Genomic DNA, 23414 nt, shown 5'->3' on the forward strand with positions numbered 1-23414 from the left:
GGACTGCAATGGCCATTCACCGATTGGCTGGGACTCCTGGGCGGGTCTTCTCTAGTCCATCCAATTTTCGGCATGGGATGTCACAGCCTTCTTTGCATACCCTTATTTAACCCACACAAAGATGCCAACGGCTGGCGTGTCATAATTCATTGACGCATTATAAAGGATTAGGAAAAAGATAAAAAGCAGCTTACGGCCATACCTCTCTGGTTCCGCCCGATCTCGTCTGATCTCGGAAGCTAAGCAGAGCAGGGCCTGGTTAGTACCTGGATGGAAGACCGCCTGGGAATCCCAGGTGCCGTAAGCTTTTTCACTTCTCTCTCCGAAAGCCGCCGAGCGCCGCAGATTGTACACCTGTTTTAACGTTGGATATGAAAGGAAATTAGACAATATTATCCAAAATGATTCCGTTTCATGATTGCTAAATTAGTGTTGGTCAACATTTACGATTGGCATACTGTTGTTTGTAATTTAGCCGTTGAAATACAGGTGCTAACCCAACATGTTAGAATTGCCAGTGAAGAAAAGTAAAGTTACCTTCAGGCTTTAGGAACCTCTCTTGCCAATGCTAACAACTGCTTCAATTTTAGAAAAAGAAACTTCTGATTATCTTTGACACGTTTTAAAGGATTAGGAAAAAGATGAAAAGCAGCTTACGTCCATACCTCTCTGGTTCCGCCCGATCTCGTCTGTTCTCGGAAGCTAAGCAGAGCAGGGCCTGGTTAGTACCTGGATGGAAGACCGCCTGGGAATCCCAGGTGCCGTAAGCTTTTTCACTTCTCTCTCTGAAAGCCGCCCAGCGCCGTAGATTGTACACCTACACAATTGTAAAAAAAAATTCACATTGTAGAAGAGATGCAATAGGAAGAAGATGAAAGGTGGCTTACGTCCGTACCATCGTCAGGCCATTTGAGGTGGCGGGGACTGCAATGGCCATTCACCGATTGGCTGGGACTCCTGGGCGGGTCTTCTCTAGTCCATCCAATTTTCGGCATGGGATGTCACAGCCTTCTTTGCATACCCTTATTTAACCCACACAAAGATGCCAACGGCTGGCGTGTCATAATTCATTGACGCATTATAAAGGATTAGGAAAAAGATAAAAAGCAGCTTACGGCCATACCTCTCTGGTTCCGCCCGATCTCGTCTGATCTCGGAAGCTAAGCAGAGCAGGGCCTGGTTAGTACCTGGATGGAAGACCGCCTGGGAATCCCAGGTGCCGTAAGCTTTTTCACTTCTCTCTCCGAAAGCCGCCGAGCGCCGCAGATTGTACACCTGTTTTAACGTTGGATATGAAAGGAAATTAGACAATATTATCCAAAATCATTCCGTTTCATGATTGCTAAATTAGTGTTGGTCAACATTTACGATTGGCATACTGTTGTTTGTAATTTAGCCGTTGAAATACAGGTGCTAACCCAACATGTTAGAATTGCCAGTGAAGAAAAGTAAAGTTACCTTCAGGCTTTAGGAACCTCTCTTGCCAATGCTAAGAACTGCTTCAATTTTAGAAAAAGAAACTTCTGATTATCTTTGACACGTTTTAAAGGATTAGGAAAAAGATGAAAAGCAGCTTACGTCCATACCTCTCTGGTTCCGCCCGATCTCGTCTGATCTCGGAAGCTAAGCAGAGCAGGGCCTGGTTAGTACCTGGATGGAAGACCGCCTGGGAATCCCAGGTGCCGTAAGCTTTTTCACTTCTCTCTCTGAAAGCCGCCCAGCGCCGTAGATTGTACACCTACACAATTGTAAAAAAAATTTCACATGGTAGAAGAGATGCAATAGGAAGAAGATGAAAGGTGGCTTACGTCCATACCATCGTCAGGCCATTTGAGGTGGCGGGGACTGCAATGGCCATTCACCGATTGGCTGGGACTCCTGGGCGGGTCTTCTCTAGTCCATCCAATTTTCGGCATGGGATGTCACAGCCTTCTTTGCATACCCTTATTTAACCCACACAAAGATGCCAACGGCAGGCGTGTCATAATTCATTGACGCATTATAAAGGATTAGGAAAAAGATAAAAAGCAGCTTACGGCCATACCTCTCTGGTTCCGCCCGATCTCGTCTGATCTCGGAAGCTAAGCAGAGCAGGGCCTGGTTAGTACCTGGATGGAAGACCGCCTGGGAATCCCAGGTGCCGTAAGCTTTTTCACTTCTCTCTCCGAAAGCCGCCGAGCGCCGCAGATTGTACACCTGTTTTAACGTTGGATATGAAAGGAAATTAGACAATATTATCCAAAATGATTCCGTTTCATGATTGCTAAATTAGTGTTGGTCAACATTTACGATTGGCATACTGTTGTTTGTAATTTAGCCGTTGAAATACAGGTGCTAACCCAACATGTTAGAATTGCCAGTGAAGAAAAGTAAAGTTACCTTCAGGCTTTAGGAACCTCTCTTGCCAATGCTAAGAACTGCTTCAATTTTAGAAAAAGAAACTTCTGATTATCTTTGACACGTTTTAAAGGATTAGGAAAAAGATGAAAAGCAGCTTACGTCCATACCTCTCTGGTTCCGCCCGATCTCGTCTGATCTCGGAAGCTAAGCAGAGCAGGGCCTGGTTAGTACCTGGATGGAAGACCGCCTGGGAATCCCAGGTGCCGTAAGCTTTTTCACTTCTCTCTCTGAAAGCCGCCCAGCGCCGTAGATTGTACACCTACACAATTGTAAAAAAAATTTCACATGGTAGAAGAGATGCAATAGGAAGAAGATGAAAGGTGGCTTACGTCCATACCATCGTCAGGCCATTTGAGGTGGCGGGGACTGCAATGGCCATTCACCGATTGGCTGGGACTCCTGGGCGGGTCTTCTCTAGTCCATCCAATTTTCGGCATGGGATGTCACAGCCTTCTTTGCATACCCTTATTTAACCCACACAAAGATGCCAACGGCAGGCGTGTCATAATTCATTGACGCATTATAAAGGATTAGGAAAAAGATAAAAAGCAGCTTACGGCCATACCTCTCTGGTTCCGCCCGATCTCGTCTGATCTCGGAAGCTAAGCAGAGCAGGGCCTGGTTAGTACCTGGATGGAAGACCGCCTGGGAATCCCAGGTGCCGTAAGCTTTTTCACTTCTCTCTCCGAAAGCCGCCGAGCGCCGCAGATTGTACACCTGTTTTAACGTTGGATATGAAAGGAAATTAGACAATATTATCCAAAATGATTCCGTTTCATGATTGCTAAATTAGTGTTGGTCAACATTTACGATTGGCATACTGTTGTTTGTAATTTAGCCGTTGAAATACAGGTGCTAACCCAACATGTTAGAATTGCCAGTGAAGAAAAGTAAAGTTACCTTCAGGCTTTAGGAACCTCTCTTGCCAATGCTAAGAACTGCTTCAATTTTAGAAAAAGAAACTTCTGATTATCTTTGACACGTTTTAAAGGATTAGGAAAAAGATGAAAAGCAGCTTACGTCCATACCTCTCTGGTTCCGCCCGATCTCGTCTGATCTCGGAAGCTAAGCAGAGCAGGGCCTGGTTAGTACCTGGATGGAAGACCGCCTGGGAATCCCAGGTGCCGTAAGCTTTTTCACTTCTCTCTCTGAAAGCCGCCCAGCGCCGTAGATTGTACACCTACACAATTGTAAAAAAAATTTCACATGGTAGAAGAGATGCAATAGGAAGAAGATGAAAGGTGGCTTACGTCCATACCATCGTCAGGCCATTTGAGGTGGCGGGGACTGCAATGGCCATTCACCGATTGGCTGGGACTCCTGGGCGGGTCTTCTCTAGTCCATCCAATTTTCGGCATGGGATGTCACAGCCTTCTTTGCATACCCTTATTTAACCCACACAAAGATGCCAACGGCAGGCGTGTCATAATTCATTGACGCATTATAAAGGATTAGGAAAAAGATAAAAAGCAGCTTACGGCCATACCTCTCTGGTTCCGCCCGATCTCGTCTGATCTCGGAAGCTAAGCAGAGCAGGGCCTGGTTAGTACCTGGATGGAAGACCGCCTGGGAATCCCAGGTGCCGTAAGCTTTTTCACTTCTCTCTCCGAAAGCCGCCGAGCGCCGCAGATTGTACACCTGTTTTAACGTTGGATATGAAAGGAAATTAGACAATATTATCCAAAATGATTCCGTTTCATGATTGCTAAATTAGTGTTGGTCAACATTTACGATTGGCATACTGTTGTTTGTAATTTAGCCGTTGAAATACAGGTGCTAACCCAACATGTTAGAATTGCCAGTGAAGAAAAGTAAAGTTACCTTCAGGCTTTAGGAACCTCTCTTGCCAATGCTAAGAACTGCTTCAATTTTAGAAAAAGAAACTTCTGATTATCTTTGACACGTTTTAAAGGATTAGGAAAAAGATGAAAAGCAGCTTACGTCCATACCTCTCTGGTTCCGCCCGATCTCGTCTGATCTCGGAAGCTAAGCAGAGCAGGGCCTGGTTAGTACCTGGATGGAAGACCGCCTGGGAATCCCAGGTGCCGTAAGCTTTTTCACTTCTCTCTCTGAAAGCCGCCCAGCGCCGTAGATTGTACACCTACACAATTGTAAAAAAAAATTCACATTGTAGAAGAGATGCAATAGGAAGAAGATGAAAGGTGGCTTACGTCCATACCATCGTCAGGCCATTTGAGGTGGCGGGGACTGCAATGGCCATTCACCGATTGGCTGGGACTCCTGGGCGGGTCTTCTCTAGTCCATCCAATTTTCGGCATGGGATGTCACAGCCTTCTTTGCATACCCTTATTTAACCCACACAAAGATGCCAACGGCTGGCGTGTCATAATTCATTGACGCATTATAAAGGATTAGGAAAAAGATAAAAAGCAGCTTACGGCCATACCTCTCTGGTTCCGCCCGATCTCGTCTGATCTCGGAAGCTAAGCAGAGCAGGGCCTGGTTAGTACCTGGATGGAAGACCGCCTGGGAATCCCAGGTGCCGTAAGCTTTTTCACTTCTCTCTCCGAAAGCCGCCGAGCGCCGCAGATTGTACACCTGTTTTAACGTTGGATATGAAAGGAAATTAGACAATATTATCCAAAATGATTCCGTTTCATGATTGCTAAATTAGTGTTGGTCAACATTTACGATTGGCATACTGTTGTTTGTAATTTAGCCGTTGAAATACAGGTGCTAACCCAACATGTTAGAATTGCCAGTGAAGAAAAGTAAAGTTACCTTCAGGCTTTAGGAACCTCTCTTGCCAATGCTAAGAACTGCTTCAATATTAGAAAAAGAAACTTCTGATTATCTTTGACACGTTTTAAAGGATTAGGAAAAAGATGAAAAGCAGCTTACGTCCATACCTCTCTGGTTCCGCCCGATCTCGTCTGTTCTCGGAAGCTAAGCAGAGCAGGGCCTGGTTAGTACCTGGATGGAAGACCGCCTGGGAATCCCAGGTGCCGTAAGCTTTTTCACTTCTCTCTCTGAAAGCCGCCCAGCGCCGTAGATTGTACACCTACACAATTGTAAAAAAAATTCACATTGTAGAAGAGATGCAATAGGAAGAAGATGAAAGGTGGCTTACGTCCGTACCATCGTCAGGCCATTTGAGGTGGCGGGGACTGCAATGGCCATTCACCGATTGGCTGGGACTCCTGGGCGGGTCTTCTCTAGTCCATCCAATTTTCGGCATGGGATGTCACAGCCTTCTTTGCATACCCTTATTTAACCCACACAAAGATGCCAACGGCTGGCGTGTCATAATTCATTGACGCATTATAAAGGATTAGGAAAAAGATAAAAAGCAGCTTACGGCCATACCTCTCTGGTTCCGCCCGATCTCGTCTGATCTCGGAAGCTAAGCAGAGCAGGGCCTGGTTAGTACCTGGATGGAAGACCGCCTGGGAATCCCAGGTGCCGTAAGCTTTTTCACTTCTCTCTCCGAAAGCCGCCGAGCGCCGCAGATTGTACACCTGTTTTAACGTTGGATATGAAAGGAAATTAGACAATATTATCCAAAATGATTCCGTTTCATGATTGCTAAATTAGTGTTGGTCAACATTTACGATTGGCATACTGTTGTTTGTAATTTAGCCGTTGAAATACAGGTGCTAACCCAACATGTTAGAATTGCCAGTGAAGAAAAGTAAAGTTACCTTCAGGCTTTAGGAACCTCTCTTGCCAATGCTAACAACTGCTTCAATTTTAGAAAAAGAAACTTCTGATTATCTTTGACACGTTTTAAAGGATTAGGAAAAAGATGAAAAGCAGCTTACGTCCATACCTCTCTGGTTCCGCCCGATCTCGTCTGATCTCGGAAGCTAAGCAGAGCAGGGCCTGGTTAGTACCTGGATGGAAGACCGCCTGGGAATCCCAGGTGCCGTAAGCTTTTTCACTTCTCTCTCTGAAAGCCGCCCAGCGCCGTAGATTGTACACCTACACAATTGTAAAAAAAATTTCACATGGTAGAAGAGATGCAATAGGAAGAAGATGAAAGGTGGCTTACGTCCATACCATCGTCAGGCCATTTGAGGTGGCGGGGACTGCAATGGCCATTCACCGATTGGCTGGGACTCCTGGGCGGGTCTTCTCTAGTCCATCCAATTTTCGGCATGGGATGTCACAGCCTTCTTTGCATACCCTTATTTAACCCACACAAAGATGCCAACGGCAGGCGTGTCATAATTCATTGACGCATTATAAAGGATTAGGAAAAAGATAAAAAGCAGCTTACGGCCATACCTCTCTGGTTCCGCCCGATCTCGTCTGATCTCGGAAGCTAAGCAGAGCAGGGCCTGGTTAGTACCTGGATGGAAGACCGCCTGGGAATCCCAGGTGCCGTAAGCTTTTTCACTTCTCTCTCCGAAAGCCGCCGAGCGCCGCAGATTGTACACCTGTTTTAACGTTGGATATGAAAGGAAATTAGACAATATTATCCAAAATGATTCCGTTTCATGATTGCTAAATTAGTGTTGGTCAACATTTACGATTGGCATACTGTTGTTTGTAATTTAGCCGTTGAAATACAGGTGCTAACCCAACATGTTAGAATTGCCAGTGAAGAAAAGTAAAGTTACCTTCAGGCTTTAGGAACCTCTCTTGCCAATGCTAAGAACTGCTTCAATTTTAGAAAAAGAAACTTCTGATTATCTTTGACACGTTTTAAAGGATTAGGAAAAAGATGAAAAGCAGCTTACGTCCATACCTCTCTGGTTCCGCCCGATCTCGTCTGATCTCGGAAGCTAAGCAGAGCAGGGCCTGGTTAGTACCTGGATGGAAGACCGCCTGGGAATCCCAGGTGCCGTAAGCTTTTTCACTTCTCTCTCTGAAAGCCGCCCAGCGCCGTAGATTGTACACCTACACAATTGTAAAAAAAAATTCACATTGTAGAAGAGATGCAATAGGAAGAAGATGAAAGGTGGCTTACGTCCATACCATCGTCAGGCCATTTGAGGTGGCGGGGACTGCAATGGCCATTCACCGATTGGCTGGGACTCCTGGGCGGGTCTTCTCTAGTCCATCCAATTTTCGGCATGGGATGTCACAGCCTTCTTTGCATACCCTTATTTAACCCACACAAAGATGCCAACGGCTGGCGTGTCATAATTCATTGACGCATTATAAAGGATTAGGAAAAAGATAAAAAGCAGCTTACGGCCATACCTCTCTGGTTCCGCCCGATCTCGTCTGATCTCGGAAGCTAAGCAGAGCAGGGCCTGGTTAGTACCTGGATGGAAGACCGCCTGGGAATCCCAGGTGCCGTAAGCTTTTTCACTTCTCTCTCCGAAAGCCGCCGAGCGCCGCAGATTGTACACCTGTTTTAACGTTGGATATGAAAGGAAATTAGACAATATTATCCAAAATGATTCCGTTTCATGATTGCTAAATTAGTGTTGGTCAACATTTACGATTGGCATACTGTTGTTTGTAATTTAGCCGTTGAAATACAGGTGCTAACCCAACATGTTAGAATTGCCAGTGAAGAAAAGTAAAGTTACCTTCAGGCTTTAGGAACCTCTCTTGCCAATGCTAACAACTGCTTCAATTTTAGAAAAAGAAACTTCTGATTATCTTTGACACGTTTTAAAGGATTAGGAAAAAGATGAAAAGCAGCTTACGTCCATACCTCTCTGGTTCCGCCCGATCTCGTCTGTTCTCGGAAGCTAAGCAGAGCAGGGCCTGGTTAGTACCTGGATGGAAGACCGCCTGGGAATCCCAGGTGCCGTAAGCTTTTTCACTTCTCTCTCTGAAAGCCGCCCAGCGCCGTAGATTGTACACCTACACAATTGTAAAAAAAAATTCACATTGTAGAAGAGATGCAATAGGAAGAAGATGAAAGGTGGCTTACGTCCGTACCATCGTCAGGCCATTTGAGGTGGCGGGGACTGCAATGGCCATTCACCGATTGGCTGGGACTCCTGGGCGGGTCTTCTCTAGTCCATCCAATTTTCGGCATGGGATGTCACAGCCTTCTTTGCATACCCTTATTTAACCCACACAAAGATGCCAACGGCTGGCGTGTCATAATTCATTGACGCATTATAAAGGATTAGGAAAAAGATAAAAAGCAGCTTACGGCCATACCTCTCTGGTTCCGCCCGATCTCGTCTGATCTCGGAAGCTAAGCAGAGCAGGGCCTGGTTAGTACCTGGATGGAAGACCGCCTGGGAATCCCAGGTGCCGTAAGCTTTTTCACTTCTCTCTCCGAAAGCCGCCGAGCGCCGCAGATTGTACACCTGTTTTAACGTTGGATATGAAAGGAAATTAGACAATATTATCCAAAATGATTCCGTTTCATGATTGCTAAATTAGTGTTGGTCAACATTTACGATTGGCATACTGTTGTTTGTAATTTAGCCGTTGAAATACAGGTGCTAACCCAACATGTTAGAATTGCCAGTGAAGAAAAGTAAAGTTACCTTCAGGCTTTAGGAACCTCTCTTGCCAATGCTAACAACTGCTTCAATTTTAGAAAAAGAAACTTCTGATTATCTTTGACACGTTTTAAAGGATTAGGAAAAAGATGAAAAGCAGCTTACGTCCATACCTCTCTGGTTCCGCCCGATCTCGTCTGTTCTCGGAAGCTAAGCAGAGCAGGGCCTGGTTAGTACCTGGATGGAAGACCGCCTGGGAATCCCAGGTGCCGTAAGCTTTTTCACTTCTCTCTCTGAAAGCCGCCCAGCGCCGTAGATTGTACACCTACACAATTGTAAAAAAAAATTCACATTGTAGAAGAGATGCAATAGGAAGAAGATGAAAGGTGGCTTACGTCCGTACCATCGTCAGGCCATTTGAGGTGGCGGGGACTGCAATGGCCATTCACCGATTGGCTGGGACTCCTGGGCGGGTCTTCTCTAGTCCATCCAATTTTCGGCATGGGATGTCACAGCCTTCTTTGCATACCCTTATTTAACCCACACAAAGATGCCAACGGCTGGCGTGTCATAATTCATTGACGCATTATAAAGGATTAGGAAAAAGATAAAAAGCAGCTTACGGCCATACCTCTCTGGTTCCGCCCGATCTCGTCTGATCTCGGAAGCTAAGCAGAGCAGGGCCTGGTTAGTACCTGGATGGAAGACCGCCTGGGAATCCCAGGTGCCGTAAGCTTTTTCACTTCTCTCTCCGAAAGCCGCCGAGCGCCGCAGATTGTACACCTGTTTTAACGTTGGATATGAAAGGAAATTAGACAATATTATCCAAAATCATTCCGTTTCATGATTGCTAAATTAGTGTTGGTCAACATTTACGATTGGCATACTGTTGTTTGTAATTTAGCCGTTGAAATACAGGTGCTAACCCAACATGTTAGAATTGCCAGTGAAGAAAAGTAAAGTTACCTTCAGGCTTTAGGAACCTCTCTTGCCAATGCTAAGAACTGCTTCAATTTTAGAAAAAGAAACTTCTGATTATCTTTGACACGTTTTAAAGGATTAGGAAAAAGATGAAAAGCAGCTTACGTCCATACCTCTCTGGTTCCGCCCGATCTCGTCTGATCTCGGAAGCTAAGCAGAGCAGGGCCTGGTTAGTACCTGGATGGAAGACCGCCTGGGAATCCCAGGTGCCGTAAGCTTTTTCACTTCTCTCTCTGAAAGCCGCCCAGCGCCGTAGATTGTACACCTACACAATTGTAAAAAAAATTTCACATGGTAGAAGAGATGCAATAGGAAGAAGATGAAAGGTGGCTTACGTCCATACCATCGTCAGGCCATTTGAGGTGGCGGGGACTGCAATGGCCATTCACCGATTGGCTGGGACTCCTGGGCGGGTCTTCTCTAGTCCATCCAATTTTCGGCATGGGATGTCACAGCCTTCTTTGCATACCCTTATTTAACCCACACAAAGATGCCAACGGCAGGCGTGTCATAATTCATTGACGCATTATAAAGGATTAGGAAAAAGATAAAAAGCAGCTTACGGCCATACCTCTCTGGTTCCGCCCGATCTCGTCTGATCTCGGAAGCTAAGCAGAGCAGGGCCTGGTTAGTACCTGGATGGAAGACCGCCTGGGAATCCCAGGTGCCGTAAGCTTTTTCACTTCTCTCTCCGAAAGCCGCCGAGCGCCGCAGATTGTACACCTGTTTTAACGTTGGATATGAAAGGAAATTAGACAATATTATCCAAAATGATTCCGTTTCATGATTGCTAAATTAGTGTTGGTCAACATTTACGATTGGCATACTGTTGTTTGTAATTTAGCCGTTGAAATACAGGTGCTAACCCAACATGTTAGAATTGCCAGTGAAGAAAAGTAAAGTTACCTTCAGGCTTTAGGAACCTCTCTTGCCAATGCTAAGAACTGCTTCAATTTTAGAAAAAGAAACTTCTGATTATCTTTGACACGTTTTAAAGGATTAGGAAAAAGATGAAAAGCAGCTTACGTCCATACCTCTCTGGTTCCGCCCGATCTCGTCTGATCTCGGAAGCTAAGCAGAGCAGGGCCTGGTTAGTACCTGGATGGAAGACCGCCTGGGAATCCCAGGTGCCGTAAGCTTTTTCACTTCTCTCTCTGAAAGCCGCCCAGCGCCGTAGATTGTACACCTACACAATTGTAAAAAAAATTTCACATGGTAGAAGAGATGCAATAGGAAGAAGATGAAAGGTGGCTTACGTCCATACCATCGTCAGGCCATTTGAGGTGGCGGGGACTGCAATGGCCATTCACCGATTGGCTGGGACTCCTGGGCGGGTCTTCTCTAGTCCATCCAATTTTCGGCATGGGATGTCACAGCCTTCTTTGCATACCCTTATTTAACCCACACAAAGATGCCAACGGCAGGCGTGTCATAATTCATTGACGCATTATAAAGGATTAGGAAAAAGATAAAAAGCAGCTTACGGCCATACCTCTCTGGTTCCGCCCGATCTCGTCTGATCTCGGAAGCTAAGCAGAGCAGGGCCTGGTTAGTACCTGGATGGAAGACCGCCTGGGAATCCCAGGTGCCGTAAGCTTTTTCACTTCTCTCTCCGAAAGCCGCCGAGCGCCGCAGATTGTACACCTGTTTTAACGTTGGATATGAAAGGAAATTAGACAATATTATCCAAAATGATTCCGTTTCATGATTGCTAAATTAGTGTTGGTCAACATTTACGATTGGCATACTGTTGTTTGTAATTTAGCCGTTGAAATACAGGTGCTAACCCAACATGTTAGAATTGCCAGTGAAGAAAAGTAAAGTTACCTTCAGGCTTTAGGAACCTCTCTTGCCAATGCTAAGAACTGCTTCAATTTTAGAAAAAGAAACTTCTGATTATCTTTGACACGTTTTAAAGGATTAGGAAAAAGATGAAAAGCAGCTTACGTCCATACCTCTCTGGTTCCGCCCGATCTCGTCTGATCTCGGAAGCTAAGCAGAGCAGGGCCTGGTTAGTACCTGGATGGAAGACCGCCTGGGAATCCCAGGTGCCGTAAGCTTTTTCACTTCTCTCTCTGAAAGCCGCCCAGCGCCGTAGATTGTACACCTACACAATTGTAAAAAAAATTTCACATGGTAGAAGAGATGCAATAGGAAGAAGATGAAAGGTGGCTTACGTCCATACCATCGTCAGGCCATTTGAGGTGGCGGGGACTGCAATGGCCATTCACCGATTGGCTGGGACTCCTGGGCGGGTCTTCTCTAGTCCATCCAATTTTCGGCATGGGATGTCACAGCCTTCTTTGCATACCCTTATTTAACCCACACAAAGATGCCAACGGCAGGCGTGTCATAATTCATTGACGCATTATAAAGGATTAGGAAAAAGATAAAAAGCAGCTTACGGCCATACCTCTCTGGTTCCGCCCGATCTCGTCTGATCTCGGAAGCTAAGCAGAGCAGGGCCTGGTTAGTACCTGGATGGAAGACCGCCTGGGAATCCCAGGTGCCGTAAGCTTTTTCACTTCTCTCTCCGAAAGCCGCCGAGCGCCGCAGATTGTACACCTGTTTTAACGTTGGATATGAAAGGAAATTAGACAATATTATCCAAAATGATTCCGTTTCATGATTGCTAAATTAGTGTTGGTCAACATTTACGATTGGCATACTGTTGTTTGTAATTTAGCCGTTGAAATACAGGTGCTAACCCAACATGTTAGAATTGCCAGTGAAGAAAAGTAAAGTTACCTTCAGGCTTTAGGAACCTCTCTTGCCAATGCTAAGAACTGCTTCAATTTTAGAAAAAGAAACTTCTGATTATCTTTGACACGTTTTAAAGGATTAGGAAAAAGATGAAAAGCAGCTTACGTCCATACCTCTCTGGTTCCGCCCGATCTCGTCTGATCTCGGAAGCTAAGCAGAGCAGGGCCTGGTTAGTACCTGGATGGAAGACCGCCTGGGAATCCCAGGTGCCGTAAGCTTTTTCACTTCTCTCTCTGAAAGCCGCCCAGCGCCGTAGATTGTACACCTACACAATTGTAAAAAAAAATTCACATTGTAGAAGAGATGCAATAGGAAGAAGATGAAAGGTGGCTTACGTCCATACCATCGTCAGGCCATTTGAGGTGGCGGGGACTGCAATGGCCATTCACCGATTGGCTGGGACTCCTGGGCGGGTCTTCTCTAGTCCATCCAATTTTCGGCATGGGATGTCACAGCCTTCTTTGCATACCCTTATTTAACCCACACAAAGATGCCAACGGCTGGCGTGTCATAATTCATTGACGCATTATAAAGGATTAGGAAAAAGATAAAAAGCAGCTTACGGCCATACCTCTCTGGTTCCGCCCGATCTCGTCTGATCTCGGAAGCTAAGCAGAGCAGGGCCTGGTTAGTACCTGGATGGAAGACCGCCTGGGAATCCCAGGTGCCGTAAGCTTTTTCACTTCTCTCTCCGAAAGCCGCCGAGCGCCGCAGATTGTACACCTGTTTTAACGTTGGATATGAAAGGAAATTAGACAATATTATCCAAAATGATTCCGTTTCATGATTGCTAAATTAGTGTTGGTCAACATTTACGATTGGCATACTGTTGTTTGTAATTTAGCCGTTGAAATACAGGTGCTAACCCAACATGTTAGAATTGCCAGTGAAGAAAAGTAAAGTTACCTTCAGGCTTTAGGAACCTCTCTTGCCAATGCTAAGAACTGCTTCAATATTAGAAAAAGAAACTTCTGATTATCTTTGACACGTTTTAAAGGATTAGGAAAAAGATGAAAAGCAGCTTACGTCCATACCTCTCTGGTTCCGCCCGATCTCGTCTGTTCTCGGAAGCTAAGCAGAGCAGGGCCTGGTTAGTACCTGGATGGAAGACCGCCTGGGAATCCCAGGTGCCGTAAGCTTTTTCACTTCTCTCTCTGAAAGCCGCCCAGCGCCGTAGATTGTACACCTACACAATTGTAAAAAAAATTCACATTGTAGAAGAGATGCAATAGGAAGAAGATGAAAGGTGGCTTACGTCCGTACCATCGTCAGGCCATTTGAGGTGGCGGGGACTGCAATGGCCATTCACCGATTGGCTGGGACTCCTGGGCGGGTCTTCTCTAGTCCATCCAATTTTCGGCATGGGATGTCACAGCCTTCTTTGCATACCCTTATTTAACCCACACAAAGATGCCAACGGCTGGCGTGTCATAATTCATTGACGCATTATAAAGGATTAGGAAAAAGATAAAAAGCAGCTTACGGCCATACCTCTCTGGTTCCGCCCGATCTCGTCTGATCTCGGAAGCTAAGCAGAGCAGGGCCTGGTTAGTACCTGGATGGAAGACCGCCTGGGAATCCCAGGTGCCGTAAGCTTTTTCACTTCTCTCTCCGAAAGCCGCCGAGCGCCGCAGATTGTACACCTGTTTTAACGTTGGATATGAAAGGAAATTAGACAATATTATCCAAAATGATTCCGTTTCATGATTGCTAAATTAGTGTTGGTCAACATTTACGATTGGCATACTGTTGTTTGTAATTTAGCCGTTGAAATACAGGTGCTAACCCAACATGTTAGAATTGCCAGTGAAGAAAAGTAAAGTTACCTTCAGGCTTTAGGAACCTCTCTTGCCAATGCTAACAACTGCTTCAATTTTAGAAAAAGAAACTTCTGATTATCTTTGACACGTTTTAAAGGATTAGGAAAAAGATGAAAAGCAGCTTACGTCCATACCTCTCTGGTTCCGCCCGATCTCGTCTGATCTCGGAAGCTAAGCAGAGCAGGGCCTGGTTAGTACCTGGATGGAAGACCGCCTGGGAATCCCAGGTGCCGTAAGCTTTTTCACTTCTCTCTCTGAAAGCCGCCCAGCGCCGTAGATTGTACACCTACACAATTGTAAAAAAAATTTCACATGGTAGAAGAGATGCAATAGGAAGAAGATGAAAGGTGGCTTACGTCCATACCATCGTCAGGCCATTTGAGGTGGCGGGGACTGCAATGGCCATTCACCGATTGGCTGGGACTCCTGGGCGGGTCTTCTCTAGTCCATCCAATTTTCGGCATGGGATGTCACAGCCTTCTTTGCATACCCTTATTTAACCCACACAAAGATGCCAACGGCAGGCGTGTCATAATTCATTGACGCATTATAAAGGATTAGGAAAAAGATAAAAAGCAGCTTACGGCCATACCTCTCTGGTTCCGCCCGATCTCGTCTGATCTCGGAAGCTAAGCAGAGCAGGGCCTGGTTAGTACCTGGATGGAAGACCGCCTGGGAATCCCAGGTGCCGTAAGCTTTTTCACTTCTCTCTCCGAAAGCCGCCGAGCGCCGCAGATTGTACACCTGTTTTAACGTTGGATATGAAAGGAAATTAGACAATATTATCCAAAATGATTCCGTTTCATGATTGCTAAATTAGTGTTGGTCAACATTTACGATTGGCATACTGTTGTTTGTAATTTAGCCGTTGAAATACAGGTGCTAACCCAACATGTTAGAATTGCCAGTGAAGAAAAGTAAAGTTACCTTCAGGCTTTAGGAACCTCTCTTGCCAATGCTAAGAACTGCTTCAATTTTAGAAAAAGAAACTTCTGATTATCTTTGACACGTTTTAAAGGATTAGGAAAAAGATGAAAAGCAGCTTACGTCCATACCTCTCTGGTTCCGCCCGATCTCGTCTGATCTCGGAAGCTAAGCAGAGCAGGGCCTGGTTAGTACCTGGATGGAAGACCGCCTGGGAATCCCAGGTGCCGTAAGCTTTTTCACTTCTCTCTCTGAAAGCCGCCCAGCGCCGTAGATTGTACACCTACACAATTGTAAAAAAAAATTCACATTGTAGAAGAGATGCAATAGGAAGAAGATGAAAGGTGGCTTACGTCCATACCATCGTCAGGCCATTTGAGGTGGCGGGGACTGCAATGGCCATTCACCGATTGGCTGGGACTCCTGGGCGGGTCTTCTCTAGTCCATCCAATTTTCGGCATGGGATGTCACAGCCTTCTTTGCATACCCTTATTTAACCCACACAAAGATGCCAACGGCTGGCGTGTCATAATTCATTGACGCATTATAAAGGATTAGGAAAAAGATAAAAAGCAGCTTACGGCCATACCTCTCTGGTTCCGCCCGATCTCGTCTGATCTCGGAAGCTAAGCAGAGCAGGGCCTGGTTAGTACCTGGATGGAAGACCGCCTGGGAATCCCAGGTGCCGTAAGCTTTTTCACTTCTCTCTCCGAAAGCCGCCGAGCGCCGCAGATTGTACACCTGTTTTAACGTTGGATATGAAAGGAAATTAGACAATATTATCCAAAATGATTCCGTTTCATGATTGCTAAATTAGTGTTGGTCAACATTTACGATTGGCATACTGTTGTTTGTAATTTAGCCGTTGAAATACAGGTGCTAACCCAACATGTTAGAATTGCCAGTGAAGAAAAGTAAAGTTACCTTCAGGCTTTAGGAACCTCTCTTGCCAATGCTAACAACTGCTTCAATTTTAGAAAAAGAAACTTCTGATTATCTTTGACACGTTTTAAAGGATTAGGAAAAAGATGAAAAGCAGCTTACGTCCATACCTCTCTGGTTCCGCCCGATCTCGTCTGATCTCGGAAGCTAAGCAGAGCAGGGCCTGGTTAGTACCTGGATGGAAGACCGCCTGGGAATCCCAGGTGCCGTAAGCTTTTTCACTTCTCTCTCTGAAAGCCGCCCAGCGCCGTAAATTGTACACCTACACAATTGTAAAAAAAATTTCACATTGTAGAAGAGATGCAATAGGAAGAAGATGAAAGGTGGCTTACGTCCGTACCATCGTCAGGCCATTTGAGGTGGCGGGGACTGCAATGGCCATTCACCGATTGGCTGGGACTCCTGGGCGGGTCTTCTCTAGTCCATCCAATTTTCGGCATGGGATGTCACAGCCTTCTTTGCATACCCTTATTTAACCCACACAAAGATGCCAACGGCTGGCGTGTCATAATTCATTGACGCATTATAAAGGATTAGGAAAAAGATAAAAAGCAGCTTACGGCCATACCTCTCTGGTTCCGCCCGATCTCGTCTGATCTCGGAAGCTAAGCAGAGCAGGGCCTGGTTAGTACCTGGATGGAAGACCGCCTGGGAATCCCAGGTGCCGTAAGCTTTTTCACTTCTCTCTCCGAAAGCCGCCGAGCGCCGCAGATTGTACACCTGTTTTAACGTTGGATATGAAAGGAAATTAGACAATATTATCCAAAATGATTCCGTTTCATGATTGCTAAATTAGTGTTGGTCAACATTTACGATTGGCATACTGTTGTTTGTAATTTAGCCGTTGAAATACAGGTGCTAACCCAACATGTTAGAATTGCCAGTGAAGAAAAGTAAAGTTACCTTCAGGCTTTAGGAACCTCTCTTGCCAATGCTAACAACTGCTTCAATTTTAGAAAAAGAAACTTCTGATTATCTTTGACACGTTTTAAAGGATTAGGAAAAAGATGAAAAGCAGCTTACGTCCATACCTCTCTGGTTCCGCCCGATCTCGTCTGTTCTCGGAAGCTAAGCAGAGCAGGGCCTGGTTAGTACCTGGATGGAAGACCGCCTGGGAATCCCAGGTGCCGTAAGCTTTTTCACTTCTCTCTCTGAAAGCCGCCCAGCGCCGTAGATTGTACACCTACACAATTGTAAAAAAAAATTCACATTGTAGAAGAGATGCAATAGGAAGAAGATGAAAGGTGGCTTACGTCCGTACCATCGTCAGGCCATTTGAGGTGGCGGGGACTGCAATGGCCATTCACCGATTGGCTGGGACTCCTGGGCGGGTCTTCTCTAGTCCATCCAATTTTCGGCATGGGATGTCACAGCCTTCTTTGCATACCCTTATTTAACCCACACAAAGATGCCAACGGCTGGCGTGTCATAATTCATTGACGCATTATAAAGGATTAGGAAAAAGATAAAAAGCAGCTTACGGCCATACCTCTCTGGTTCCGCCCGATCTCGTCTGATCTCGGAAGCTAAGCAGAGCAGGGCCTGGTTAGTACCTGGATGGAAGACCGCCTGGGAATCCCAGGTGCCGTAAGCTTTTTCACTTCTCTCTCCGAAAGCCGCCGAGCGCCGCAGATTGTACACCTGTTTTAACGTTGGATATGAAAGGAAATTAGACAATATTATCCAAAATGATTCCGTTTCATGATTGCTAAATTAGTGTTGGTCAACATTTACGATTGGCATACTGTTGTTTGTAATTTAGCCGTTGAAATACAGGTGCTAACCCAACATGTTAGAATTGCCAGTGAAGAAAAGTAAAGTTACCTTCAGGCTTTAGGAACCTCTCTTGCCAATGCTAACAACTGCTTCAATTTTAGAAAAAGAAACTTCTGATTATCTTTGACACGTTTTAAAGGATTAGGAAAAAGATGAAAAGCAGCTTACGTCCATACCTCTCTGGTTCCGCCCGATCTCGTCTGTTCTCGGAAGCTAAGCAGAGCAGGGCCTGGTTAGTACCTGGATGGAAGACCGCCTGGGAATCCCAGGTGCCGTAAGCTTTTTCACTTCTCTCTCTGAAAGCCGCCCAGCGCCGTAGATTGTACACCTACACAATTGTAAAAAAAAATTCACATTGTAGAAGAGATGCAATAGGAAGAAGATGAAAGGTGGCTTACGTCCGTACCATCGTCAGGCCATTTGAGGTGGCGGGGACTGCAATGGCCATTCACCGATTGGCTGGGACTCCTGGGCGGGTCTTCTCTAGTCCATCCAATTTTCGGCATGGGATGTCACAGCCTTCTTTGCATACCCTTATTTAACCCACACAAAGATGCCAACGGCTGGCGTGTCATAATTCATTGACGCATTATAAAGGATTAGGAAAAAGATAAAAAGCAGCTTACGGCCATACCTCTCTGGTTCCGCCCGATCTCGTCTGATCTCGGAAGCTAAGCAGAGCAGGGCCTGGTTAGTACCTGGATGGAAGACCGCCTGGGAATCCCAGGTGCCGTAAGCTTTTTCACTTCTCTCTCCGAAAGCCGCCGAGCGCCGCAGATTGTACACCTGTTTTAACGTTGGATATGAAAGGAAATTAGACAATATTATCCAAAATCATTCCGTTTCATGATTGCTAAATTAGTGTTGGTCAACATTTACGATTGGCATACTGTTGTTTGTAATTTAGCCGTTGAAATACAGGTGCTAACCCAACATGTTAGAATTGCCAGTGAAGAAAAGTAAAGTTACCTTCAGGCTTTAGGAACCTCTCTTGCCAATGCTAAGAACTGCTTCAATTTTAGAAAAAGAAACTTCTGATTATCTTTGACACGTTTTAAAGGATTAGGAAAAAGATGAAAAGCAGCTTACGTCCATACCTCTCTGGTTCCGCCCGATCTCGTCTGATCTCGGAAGCTAAGCAGAGCAGGGCCTGGTTAGTACCTGGATGGAAGACCGCCTGGGAATCCCAGGTGCCGTAAGCTTTTTCACTTCTCTCTCTGAAAGCCGCCCAGCGCCGTAGATTGTACACCTACACAATTGTAAAAAAAATTTCACATGGTAGAAGAGATGCAATAGGAAGAAGATGAAAGGTGGCTTACGTCCATACCATCGTCAGGCCATTTGAGGTGGCGGGGACTGCAATGGCCATTCACCGATTGGCTGGGACTCCTGGGCGGGTCTTCTCTAGTCCATCCAATTTTCGGCATGGGATGTCACAGCCTTCTTTGCATACCCTTATTTAACCCACACAAAGATGCCAACGGCAGGCGTGTCATAATTCATTGACGCATTATAAAGGATTAGGAAAAAGATAAAAAGCAGCTTACGGCCATACCTCTCTGGTTCCGCCCGATCTCGTCTGATCTCGGAAGCTAAGCAGAGCAGGGCCTGGTTAGTACCTGGATGGAAGACCGCCTGGGAATCCCAGGTGCCGTAAGCTTTTTCACTTCTCTCTCCGAAAGCCGCCGAGCGCCGCAGATTGTACACCTGTTTTAACGTTGGATATGAAAGGAAATTAGACAATATTATCCAAAATGATTCCGTTTCATGATTGCTAAATTAGTGTTGGTCAACATTTACGATTGGCATACTGTTGTTTGTAATTTAGCCGTTGAAATACAGGTGCTAACCCAACATGTTAGAATTGCCAGTGAAGAAAAGTAAAGTTACCTTCAGGCTTTAGGAACCTCTCTTGCCAATGCTAAGAACTGCTTCAATTTTAGAAAAAGAAACTTCTGATTATCTTTGACACGTTTTAAAGGATTAGGAAAAAGATGAAAAGCAGCTTACGTCCATACCTCTCTGGTTCCGCCCGATCTCGTCTGATCTCGGAAGCTAAGCAGAGCAGGGCCTGGTTAGTACCTGGATGGAAGACCGCCTGGGAATCCCAGGTGCCGTAAGCTTTTTCACTTCTCTCTCTGAAAGCCGCCCAGCGCCGTAGATTGTACACCTACACAATTGTAAAAAAAAATTCACATTGTAGAAGAGATGCAATAGGAAGAAGATGAAAGGTGGCTTACGTCCATACCATCGTCAGGCCATTTGAGGTGGCGGGGACTGCAATGGCCATTCACCGATTGGCTGGGACTCCTGGGCGGGTCTTCTCTAGTCCATCCAATTTTCGGCATGGGATGTCACAGCCTTCTTTGCATACCCTTATTTAACCCACACAAAGATGCCAACGGCTGGCGTGTCATAATTCATTGACGCATTATAAAGGATTAGGAAAAAGATAAAAAGCAGCTTACGGCCATACCTCTCTGGTTCCGCCCGATCTCGTCTGATCTCGGAAGCTAAGCAGAGCAGGGCCTGGTTAGTACCTGGATGGAAGACCGCCTGGGAATCCCAGGTGCCGTAAGCTTTTTCACTTCTCTCTCCGAAAGCCGCCGAGCGCCGCAGATTGTACACCTGTTTTAACGTTGGATATGAAAGGAAATTAGACAATATTATCCAAAATGATTCCGTTTCATGATTGCTAAATTAGTGTTGGTCAACATTTACGATTGGCATACTGTTGTTTGTAATTTAGCCGTTGAAATACAGGTGCTAACCCAACATGTTAGAATTGCCAGTGAAGAAAAGTAAAGTTACCTTCAGGCTTTAGGAACCTCTCTTGCCAATGCTAAGAACTGCTTCAATATTAGAAAAAGAAACTTCTGATTATCTTTGACACGTTTTAAAGGATTAGGAAAAAGATGAAAAGCAGCTTACGTCCATACCTCTCTGGTTCCGCCCGATCTCGTCTGTTCTCGGAAGCTAAGCAGAGCAGGGCCTGGTTAGTACCTGGATGGAAGACCGCCTGGGAATCCCAGGTGCCGTAAGCTTTTTCACTTCTCTCTCTGAAAGCCGCCCAGCGCCGTAGATTGTACACCTACACAATTGTAAAAAAAATTCACATTGTAGAAGAGATGCAATAGGAAGAAGATGAAAGGTGGCTTACGTCCGTACCATCGTCAGGCCATTTGAGGTGGCGGGGACTGCAATGGCCATTCACCGATTGGCTGGGACTCCTGGGCGGGTCTTCTCTAGTCCATCCAATTTTCGGCATGGGATGTCACAGCCTTCTTTGCATACCCTTATTTAACCCACACAAAGATGCCAACGGCTGGCGTGTCATAATTCATTGACGCATTATAAAGGATTAGGAAAAAGATAAAAAGCAGCTTACGGCCATACCTCTCTGGTTCCGCCCGATCTCGTCTGATCTCGGAAGCTAAGCAGAGCAGGGCCTGGTTAGTACCTGGATGGAAGACCGCCTGGGAATCCCAGGTGCCGTAAGCTTTTTCACTTCTCTCTCCGAAAGCCGCCGAGCGCCGCAGATTGTACACCTGTTTTAACGTTGGATATGAAAGGAAATTAGACAATATTATCCAAAATGATTCCGTTTCATGATTGCTAAATTAGTGTTGGTCAACATTTACGATTGGCATACTGTTGTTTGTAATTTAGCCGTTGAAATACAGGTGCTAACCCAACATGTTAGAATTGCCAGTGAAGAAAAGTAAAGTTACCTTCAGGCTTTAGGAACCTCTCTTGCCAATGCTAACAACTGCTTCAATTTTAGAAAAAGAAACTTCTGATTATCTTTGACACGTTTTAAAGGATTAGGAAAAAGATGAAAAGCAGCTTACGTCCATACCTCTCTGGTTCCGCCCGATCTCGTCTGTTCTCGGAAGCTAAGCAGAGCAGGGCCTGGTTAGTACCTGGATGGAAGACCGCCTGGGAATCCCAGGTGCCGTAAGCTTTTTCACTTCTCTCTCTGAAAGCCGCCCAGCGCCGTAGATTGTACACCTACACAATTGTAAAAAAAATTTCACATGGTAGAAGAGATGCAATAGGAAGAAGATGAAAGGTGGCTTACGTCCATACCATCGTCAGGCCATTTGAGGTGGCGGGGACTGCAATGGCCATTCACCGATTGGCTGGGACTCCTGGGCGGGTCTTCTCTAGTCCATCCAATTTTCGGCATGGGATGTCACAGCCTTCTTTGCATACCCTTATTTAACCCACACAAAGATGCCAACGGCAGGCGTGTCATAATTCATTGACGCATTATAAAGGATTAGGAAAAAGATAAAAAGCAGCTTACGGCCATACCTCTCTGGTTCCGCCCGATCTCGTCTGATCTCGGAAGCTAAGCAGAGCAGGGCCTGGTTAGTACCTGGATGGAAGACCGCCTGGGAATCCCAGGTGCCGTAAGCTTTTTCACTTCTCTCTCCGAAAGCCGCCGAGCGCCGCAGATTGTACACCTGTTTTAACGTTGGATATGAAAGGAAATTAGACAATATTATCCAAAATGATTCCGTTTCATGATTGCTAAATTAGTGTTGGTCAACATTTACGATTGGCATACTGTTGTTTGTAATTTAGCCGTTGAAATACAGGTGCTAACCCAACATGTTAGAATTGCCAGTGAAGAAAAGTAAAGTTACCTTCAGGCTTTAGGAACCTCTCTTGCCAATGCTAAGAACTGCTTCAATTTTAGAAAAAGAAACTTCTGATTATCTTTGACACGTTTTAAAGGATTAGGAAAAAGATGAAAAGCAGCTTACGTCCATACCTCTCTGGTTCCGCCCGATCTCGTCTGATCTCGGAAGCTAAGCAGAGCAGGGCCTGGTTAGTACCTGGATGGAAGACCGCCTGGGAATCCCAGGTGCCGTAAGCTTTTTCACTTCTCTCTCTGAAAGCCGCCCAGCGCCGTAGATTGTACACCTACACAATTGTAAAAAAAAATTCACATTGTAGAAGAGATGCAATAGGAAGAAGATGAAAGGTGGCTTACGTCCATACCATCGTCAGGCCATTTGAGGTGGCGGGGACTGCAATGGCCATTCACCGATTGGCTGGGACTCCTGGGCGGGTCTTCTCTAGTCCATCCAATTTTCGGCATGGGATGTCACAGCCTTCTTTGCATACCCTTATTTAACCCACACAAAGATGCCAACGGCTGGCGTGTCATAATTCATTGACGCATTATAAAGGATTAGGAAAAAGATAAAAAGCAGCTTACGGCCATACCTCTCTGGTTCCGCCCGATCTCGTCTGATCTCGGAAGCTAAGCAGAGCAGGGCCTGGTTAGTACCTGGATGGAAGACCGCCTGGGAATCCCAGGTGCCGTAAGCTTTTTCACTTCTCTCTCCGAAAGCCGCCGAGCGCCGCAGATTGTACACCTGTTTTAACGTTGGATATGAAAGGAAATTAGACAATA

At 45.6% G+C, this 23414-nt stretch overlaps 51 non-coding genes across 51 annotated transcripts; all 51 read left to right on the forward strand.

Moving 5' to 3' along the window:
* The first annotated feature begins 188 nt into the window (after window positions 1-188).
* On the forward strand, window positions 189-307 carry LOC134115911 (5S ribosomal RNA). Its single transcript, XR_009948262.1, has one exon. It is a non-coding gene; the product is annotated as a 5S ribosomal RNA (ribosomal RNA).
* A 344-nt stretch (window positions 308-651) lies between these two features.
* On the forward strand, window positions 652-770 carry LOC134115659 (5S ribosomal RNA). Its single transcript, XR_009948021.1, has one exon. It is a non-coding gene; the product is annotated as a 5S ribosomal RNA (ribosomal RNA).
* A 339-nt stretch (window positions 771-1109) lies between these two features.
* Window positions 1110-1228, forward strand: LOC134115912 (5S ribosomal RNA). Its single transcript, XR_009948263.1, has one exon. It is a non-coding gene; the product is annotated as a 5S ribosomal RNA (ribosomal RNA).
* A 344-nt stretch (window positions 1229-1572) lies between these two features.
* On the forward strand, window positions 1573-1691 carry LOC134115383 (5S ribosomal RNA). The gene has a single exon (XR_009947745.1). It is a non-coding gene; the product is annotated as a 5S ribosomal RNA (ribosomal RNA).
* Window positions 1692-2030: 339 nt separating this feature from the next.
* Window positions 2031-2149, forward strand: LOC134115913 (5S ribosomal RNA). The gene has a single exon (XR_009948264.1). It is a non-coding gene; the product is annotated as a 5S ribosomal RNA (ribosomal RNA).
* A 344-nt stretch (window positions 2150-2493) lies between these two features.
* LOC134115384 (5S ribosomal RNA) lies at window positions 2494-2612 on the forward strand. Its single transcript, XR_009947746.1, has one exon. It is a non-coding gene; the product is annotated as a 5S ribosomal RNA (ribosomal RNA).
* Window positions 2613-2951: 339 nt separating this feature from the next.
* LOC134115914 (5S ribosomal RNA) lies at window positions 2952-3070 on the forward strand. Its single transcript, XR_009948265.1, has one exon. It is a non-coding gene; the product is annotated as a 5S ribosomal RNA (ribosomal RNA).
* Window positions 3071-3414: 344 nt separating this feature from the next.
* LOC134115385 (5S ribosomal RNA) lies at window positions 3415-3533 on the forward strand. The gene has a single exon (XR_009947747.1). It is a non-coding gene; the product is annotated as a 5S ribosomal RNA (ribosomal RNA).
* A 339-nt stretch (window positions 3534-3872) lies between these two features.
* Window positions 3873-3991, forward strand: LOC134115915 (5S ribosomal RNA). Its single transcript, XR_009948266.1, has one exon. It is a non-coding gene; the product is annotated as a 5S ribosomal RNA (ribosomal RNA).
* A 344-nt stretch (window positions 3992-4335) lies between these two features.
* LOC134115387 (5S ribosomal RNA) lies at window positions 4336-4454 on the forward strand. Its single transcript, XR_009947749.1, has one exon. It is a non-coding gene; the product is annotated as a 5S ribosomal RNA (ribosomal RNA).
* A 339-nt stretch (window positions 4455-4793) lies between these two features.
* LOC134115917 (5S ribosomal RNA) lies at window positions 4794-4912 on the forward strand. The gene has a single exon (XR_009948268.1). It is a non-coding gene; the product is annotated as a 5S ribosomal RNA (ribosomal RNA).
* A 344-nt stretch (window positions 4913-5256) lies between these two features.
* On the forward strand, window positions 5257-5375 carry LOC134115660 (5S ribosomal RNA). Its single transcript, XR_009948022.1, has one exon. It is a non-coding gene; the product is annotated as a 5S ribosomal RNA (ribosomal RNA).
* Window positions 5376-5713: 338 nt separating this feature from the next.
* Window positions 5714-5832, forward strand: LOC134115918 (5S ribosomal RNA). Its single transcript, XR_009948269.1, has one exon. It is a non-coding gene; the product is annotated as a 5S ribosomal RNA (ribosomal RNA).
* A 344-nt stretch (window positions 5833-6176) lies between these two features.
* On the forward strand, window positions 6177-6295 carry LOC134115388 (5S ribosomal RNA). Its single transcript, XR_009947750.1, has one exon. It is a non-coding gene; the product is annotated as a 5S ribosomal RNA (ribosomal RNA).
* Window positions 6296-6634: 339 nt separating this feature from the next.
* LOC134115919 (5S ribosomal RNA) lies at window positions 6635-6753 on the forward strand. The gene has a single exon (XR_009948270.1). It is a non-coding gene; the product is annotated as a 5S ribosomal RNA (ribosomal RNA).
* Window positions 6754-7097: 344 nt separating this feature from the next.
* On the forward strand, window positions 7098-7216 carry LOC134115389 (5S ribosomal RNA). Its single transcript, XR_009947751.1, has one exon. It is a non-coding gene; the product is annotated as a 5S ribosomal RNA (ribosomal RNA).
* Window positions 7217-7555: 339 nt separating this feature from the next.
* LOC134115920 (5S ribosomal RNA) lies at window positions 7556-7674 on the forward strand. Its single transcript, XR_009948271.1, has one exon. It is a non-coding gene; the product is annotated as a 5S ribosomal RNA (ribosomal RNA).
* Window positions 7675-8018: 344 nt separating this feature from the next.
* On the forward strand, window positions 8019-8137 carry LOC134115661 (5S ribosomal RNA). Its single transcript, XR_009948023.1, has one exon. It is a non-coding gene; the product is annotated as a 5S ribosomal RNA (ribosomal RNA).
* A 339-nt stretch (window positions 8138-8476) lies between these two features.
* On the forward strand, window positions 8477-8595 carry LOC134115921 (5S ribosomal RNA). Its single transcript, XR_009948272.1, has one exon. It is a non-coding gene; the product is annotated as a 5S ribosomal RNA (ribosomal RNA).
* Window positions 8596-8939: 344 nt separating this feature from the next.
* Window positions 8940-9058, forward strand: LOC134115662 (5S ribosomal RNA). Its single transcript, XR_009948024.1, has one exon. It is a non-coding gene; the product is annotated as a 5S ribosomal RNA (ribosomal RNA).
* Window positions 9059-9397: 339 nt separating this feature from the next.
* On the forward strand, window positions 9398-9516 carry LOC134115922 (5S ribosomal RNA). The gene has a single exon (XR_009948273.1). It is a non-coding gene; the product is annotated as a 5S ribosomal RNA (ribosomal RNA).
* Window positions 9517-9860: 344 nt separating this feature from the next.
* LOC134115390 (5S ribosomal RNA) lies at window positions 9861-9979 on the forward strand. Its single transcript, XR_009947752.1, has one exon. It is a non-coding gene; the product is annotated as a 5S ribosomal RNA (ribosomal RNA).
* A 339-nt stretch (window positions 9980-10318) lies between these two features.
* LOC134115923 (5S ribosomal RNA) lies at window positions 10319-10437 on the forward strand. The gene has a single exon (XR_009948274.1). It is a non-coding gene; the product is annotated as a 5S ribosomal RNA (ribosomal RNA).
* Window positions 10438-10781: 344 nt separating this feature from the next.
* Window positions 10782-10900, forward strand: LOC134115391 (5S ribosomal RNA). The gene has a single exon (XR_009947753.1). It is a non-coding gene; the product is annotated as a 5S ribosomal RNA (ribosomal RNA).
* Window positions 10901-11239: 339 nt separating this feature from the next.
* Window positions 11240-11358, forward strand: LOC134115924 (5S ribosomal RNA). The gene has a single exon (XR_009948275.1). It is a non-coding gene; the product is annotated as a 5S ribosomal RNA (ribosomal RNA).
* Window positions 11359-11702: 344 nt separating this feature from the next.
* Window positions 11703-11821, forward strand: LOC134115392 (5S ribosomal RNA). Its single transcript, XR_009947754.1, has one exon. It is a non-coding gene; the product is annotated as a 5S ribosomal RNA (ribosomal RNA).
* Window positions 11822-12160: 339 nt separating this feature from the next.
* LOC134115925 (5S ribosomal RNA) lies at window positions 12161-12279 on the forward strand. Its single transcript, XR_009948276.1, has one exon. It is a non-coding gene; the product is annotated as a 5S ribosomal RNA (ribosomal RNA).
* A 344-nt stretch (window positions 12280-12623) lies between these two features.
* On the forward strand, window positions 12624-12742 carry LOC134115393 (5S ribosomal RNA). Its single transcript, XR_009947755.1, has one exon. It is a non-coding gene; the product is annotated as a 5S ribosomal RNA (ribosomal RNA).
* Window positions 12743-13081: 339 nt separating this feature from the next.
* LOC134115926 (5S ribosomal RNA) lies at window positions 13082-13200 on the forward strand. Its single transcript, XR_009948277.1, has one exon. It is a non-coding gene; the product is annotated as a 5S ribosomal RNA (ribosomal RNA).
* Window positions 13201-13544: 344 nt separating this feature from the next.
* On the forward strand, window positions 13545-13663 carry LOC134115663 (5S ribosomal RNA). Its single transcript, XR_009948025.1, has one exon. It is a non-coding gene; the product is annotated as a 5S ribosomal RNA (ribosomal RNA).
* A 338-nt stretch (window positions 13664-14001) lies between these two features.
* LOC134115928 (5S ribosomal RNA) lies at window positions 14002-14120 on the forward strand. Its single transcript, XR_009948279.1, has one exon. It is a non-coding gene; the product is annotated as a 5S ribosomal RNA (ribosomal RNA).
* A 344-nt stretch (window positions 14121-14464) lies between these two features.
* On the forward strand, window positions 14465-14583 carry LOC134115394 (5S ribosomal RNA). The gene has a single exon (XR_009947756.1). It is a non-coding gene; the product is annotated as a 5S ribosomal RNA (ribosomal RNA).
* A 339-nt stretch (window positions 14584-14922) lies between these two features.
* LOC134115929 (5S ribosomal RNA) lies at window positions 14923-15041 on the forward strand. The gene has a single exon (XR_009948280.1). It is a non-coding gene; the product is annotated as a 5S ribosomal RNA (ribosomal RNA).
* A 344-nt stretch (window positions 15042-15385) lies between these two features.
* Window positions 15386-15504, forward strand: LOC134115395 (5S ribosomal RNA). Its single transcript, XR_009947757.1, has one exon. It is a non-coding gene; the product is annotated as a 5S ribosomal RNA (ribosomal RNA).
* Window positions 15505-15843: 339 nt separating this feature from the next.
* LOC134115930 (5S ribosomal RNA) lies at window positions 15844-15962 on the forward strand. Its single transcript, XR_009948281.1, has one exon. It is a non-coding gene; the product is annotated as a 5S ribosomal RNA (ribosomal RNA).
* Window positions 15963-16306: 344 nt separating this feature from the next.
* On the forward strand, window positions 16307-16425 carry LOC134115396 (5S ribosomal RNA). Its single transcript, XR_009947758.1, has one exon. It is a non-coding gene; the product is annotated as a 5S ribosomal RNA (ribosomal RNA).
* A 339-nt stretch (window positions 16426-16764) lies between these two features.
* LOC134115931 (5S ribosomal RNA) lies at window positions 16765-16883 on the forward strand. The gene has a single exon (XR_009948282.1). It is a non-coding gene; the product is annotated as a 5S ribosomal RNA (ribosomal RNA).
* Window positions 16884-17227: 344 nt separating this feature from the next.
* LOC134115665 (5S ribosomal RNA) lies at window positions 17228-17346 on the forward strand. The gene has a single exon (XR_009948027.1). It is a non-coding gene; the product is annotated as a 5S ribosomal RNA (ribosomal RNA).
* Window positions 17347-17685: 339 nt separating this feature from the next.
* Window positions 17686-17804, forward strand: LOC134115932 (5S ribosomal RNA). Its single transcript, XR_009948283.1, has one exon. It is a non-coding gene; the product is annotated as a 5S ribosomal RNA (ribosomal RNA).
* A 344-nt stretch (window positions 17805-18148) lies between these two features.
* Window positions 18149-18267, forward strand: LOC134115666 (5S ribosomal RNA). The gene has a single exon (XR_009948028.1). It is a non-coding gene; the product is annotated as a 5S ribosomal RNA (ribosomal RNA).
* Window positions 18268-18606: 339 nt separating this feature from the next.
* On the forward strand, window positions 18607-18725 carry LOC134115933 (5S ribosomal RNA). The gene has a single exon (XR_009948284.1). It is a non-coding gene; the product is annotated as a 5S ribosomal RNA (ribosomal RNA).
* Window positions 18726-19069: 344 nt separating this feature from the next.
* Window positions 19070-19188, forward strand: LOC134115398 (5S ribosomal RNA). The gene has a single exon (XR_009947760.1). It is a non-coding gene; the product is annotated as a 5S ribosomal RNA (ribosomal RNA).
* A 339-nt stretch (window positions 19189-19527) lies between these two features.
* LOC134115934 (5S ribosomal RNA) lies at window positions 19528-19646 on the forward strand. Its single transcript, XR_009948285.1, has one exon. It is a non-coding gene; the product is annotated as a 5S ribosomal RNA (ribosomal RNA).
* A 344-nt stretch (window positions 19647-19990) lies between these two features.
* Window positions 19991-20109, forward strand: LOC134115399 (5S ribosomal RNA). The gene has a single exon (XR_009947761.1). It is a non-coding gene; the product is annotated as a 5S ribosomal RNA (ribosomal RNA).
* Window positions 20110-20448: 339 nt separating this feature from the next.
* Window positions 20449-20567, forward strand: LOC134115935 (5S ribosomal RNA). The gene has a single exon (XR_009948286.1). It is a non-coding gene; the product is annotated as a 5S ribosomal RNA (ribosomal RNA).
* Window positions 20568-20911: 344 nt separating this feature from the next.
* Window positions 20912-21030, forward strand: LOC134115667 (5S ribosomal RNA). Its single transcript, XR_009948029.1, has one exon. It is a non-coding gene; the product is annotated as a 5S ribosomal RNA (ribosomal RNA).
* Window positions 21031-21368: 338 nt separating this feature from the next.
* Window positions 21369-21487, forward strand: LOC134115936 (5S ribosomal RNA). The gene has a single exon (XR_009948287.1). It is a non-coding gene; the product is annotated as a 5S ribosomal RNA (ribosomal RNA).
* Window positions 21488-21831: 344 nt separating this feature from the next.
* Window positions 21832-21950, forward strand: LOC134115668 (5S ribosomal RNA). Its single transcript, XR_009948030.1, has one exon. It is a non-coding gene; the product is annotated as a 5S ribosomal RNA (ribosomal RNA).
* A 339-nt stretch (window positions 21951-22289) lies between these two features.
* LOC134115937 (5S ribosomal RNA) lies at window positions 22290-22408 on the forward strand. Its single transcript, XR_009948288.1, has one exon. It is a non-coding gene; the product is annotated as a 5S ribosomal RNA (ribosomal RNA).
* A 344-nt stretch (window positions 22409-22752) lies between these two features.
* LOC134115400 (5S ribosomal RNA) lies at window positions 22753-22871 on the forward strand. The gene has a single exon (XR_009947762.1). It is a non-coding gene; the product is annotated as a 5S ribosomal RNA (ribosomal RNA).
* A 339-nt stretch (window positions 22872-23210) lies between these two features.
* Window positions 23211-23329, forward strand: LOC134115939 (5S ribosomal RNA). Its single transcript, XR_009948290.1, has one exon. It is a non-coding gene; the product is annotated as a 5S ribosomal RNA (ribosomal RNA).
* The last annotated feature ends 85 nt before the right edge of the window (window positions 23330-23414 follow it).

Source organism: Pungitius pungitius, unplaced genomic scaffold, assembly GCF_949316345.1.
Source record: "Pungitius pungitius unplaced genomic scaffold, fPunPun2.1 scaffold_36, whole genome shotgun sequence".
NCBI lineage: Eukaryota > Metazoa > Chordata > Actinopteri > Perciformes > Gasterosteidae > Pungitius > Pungitius pungitius.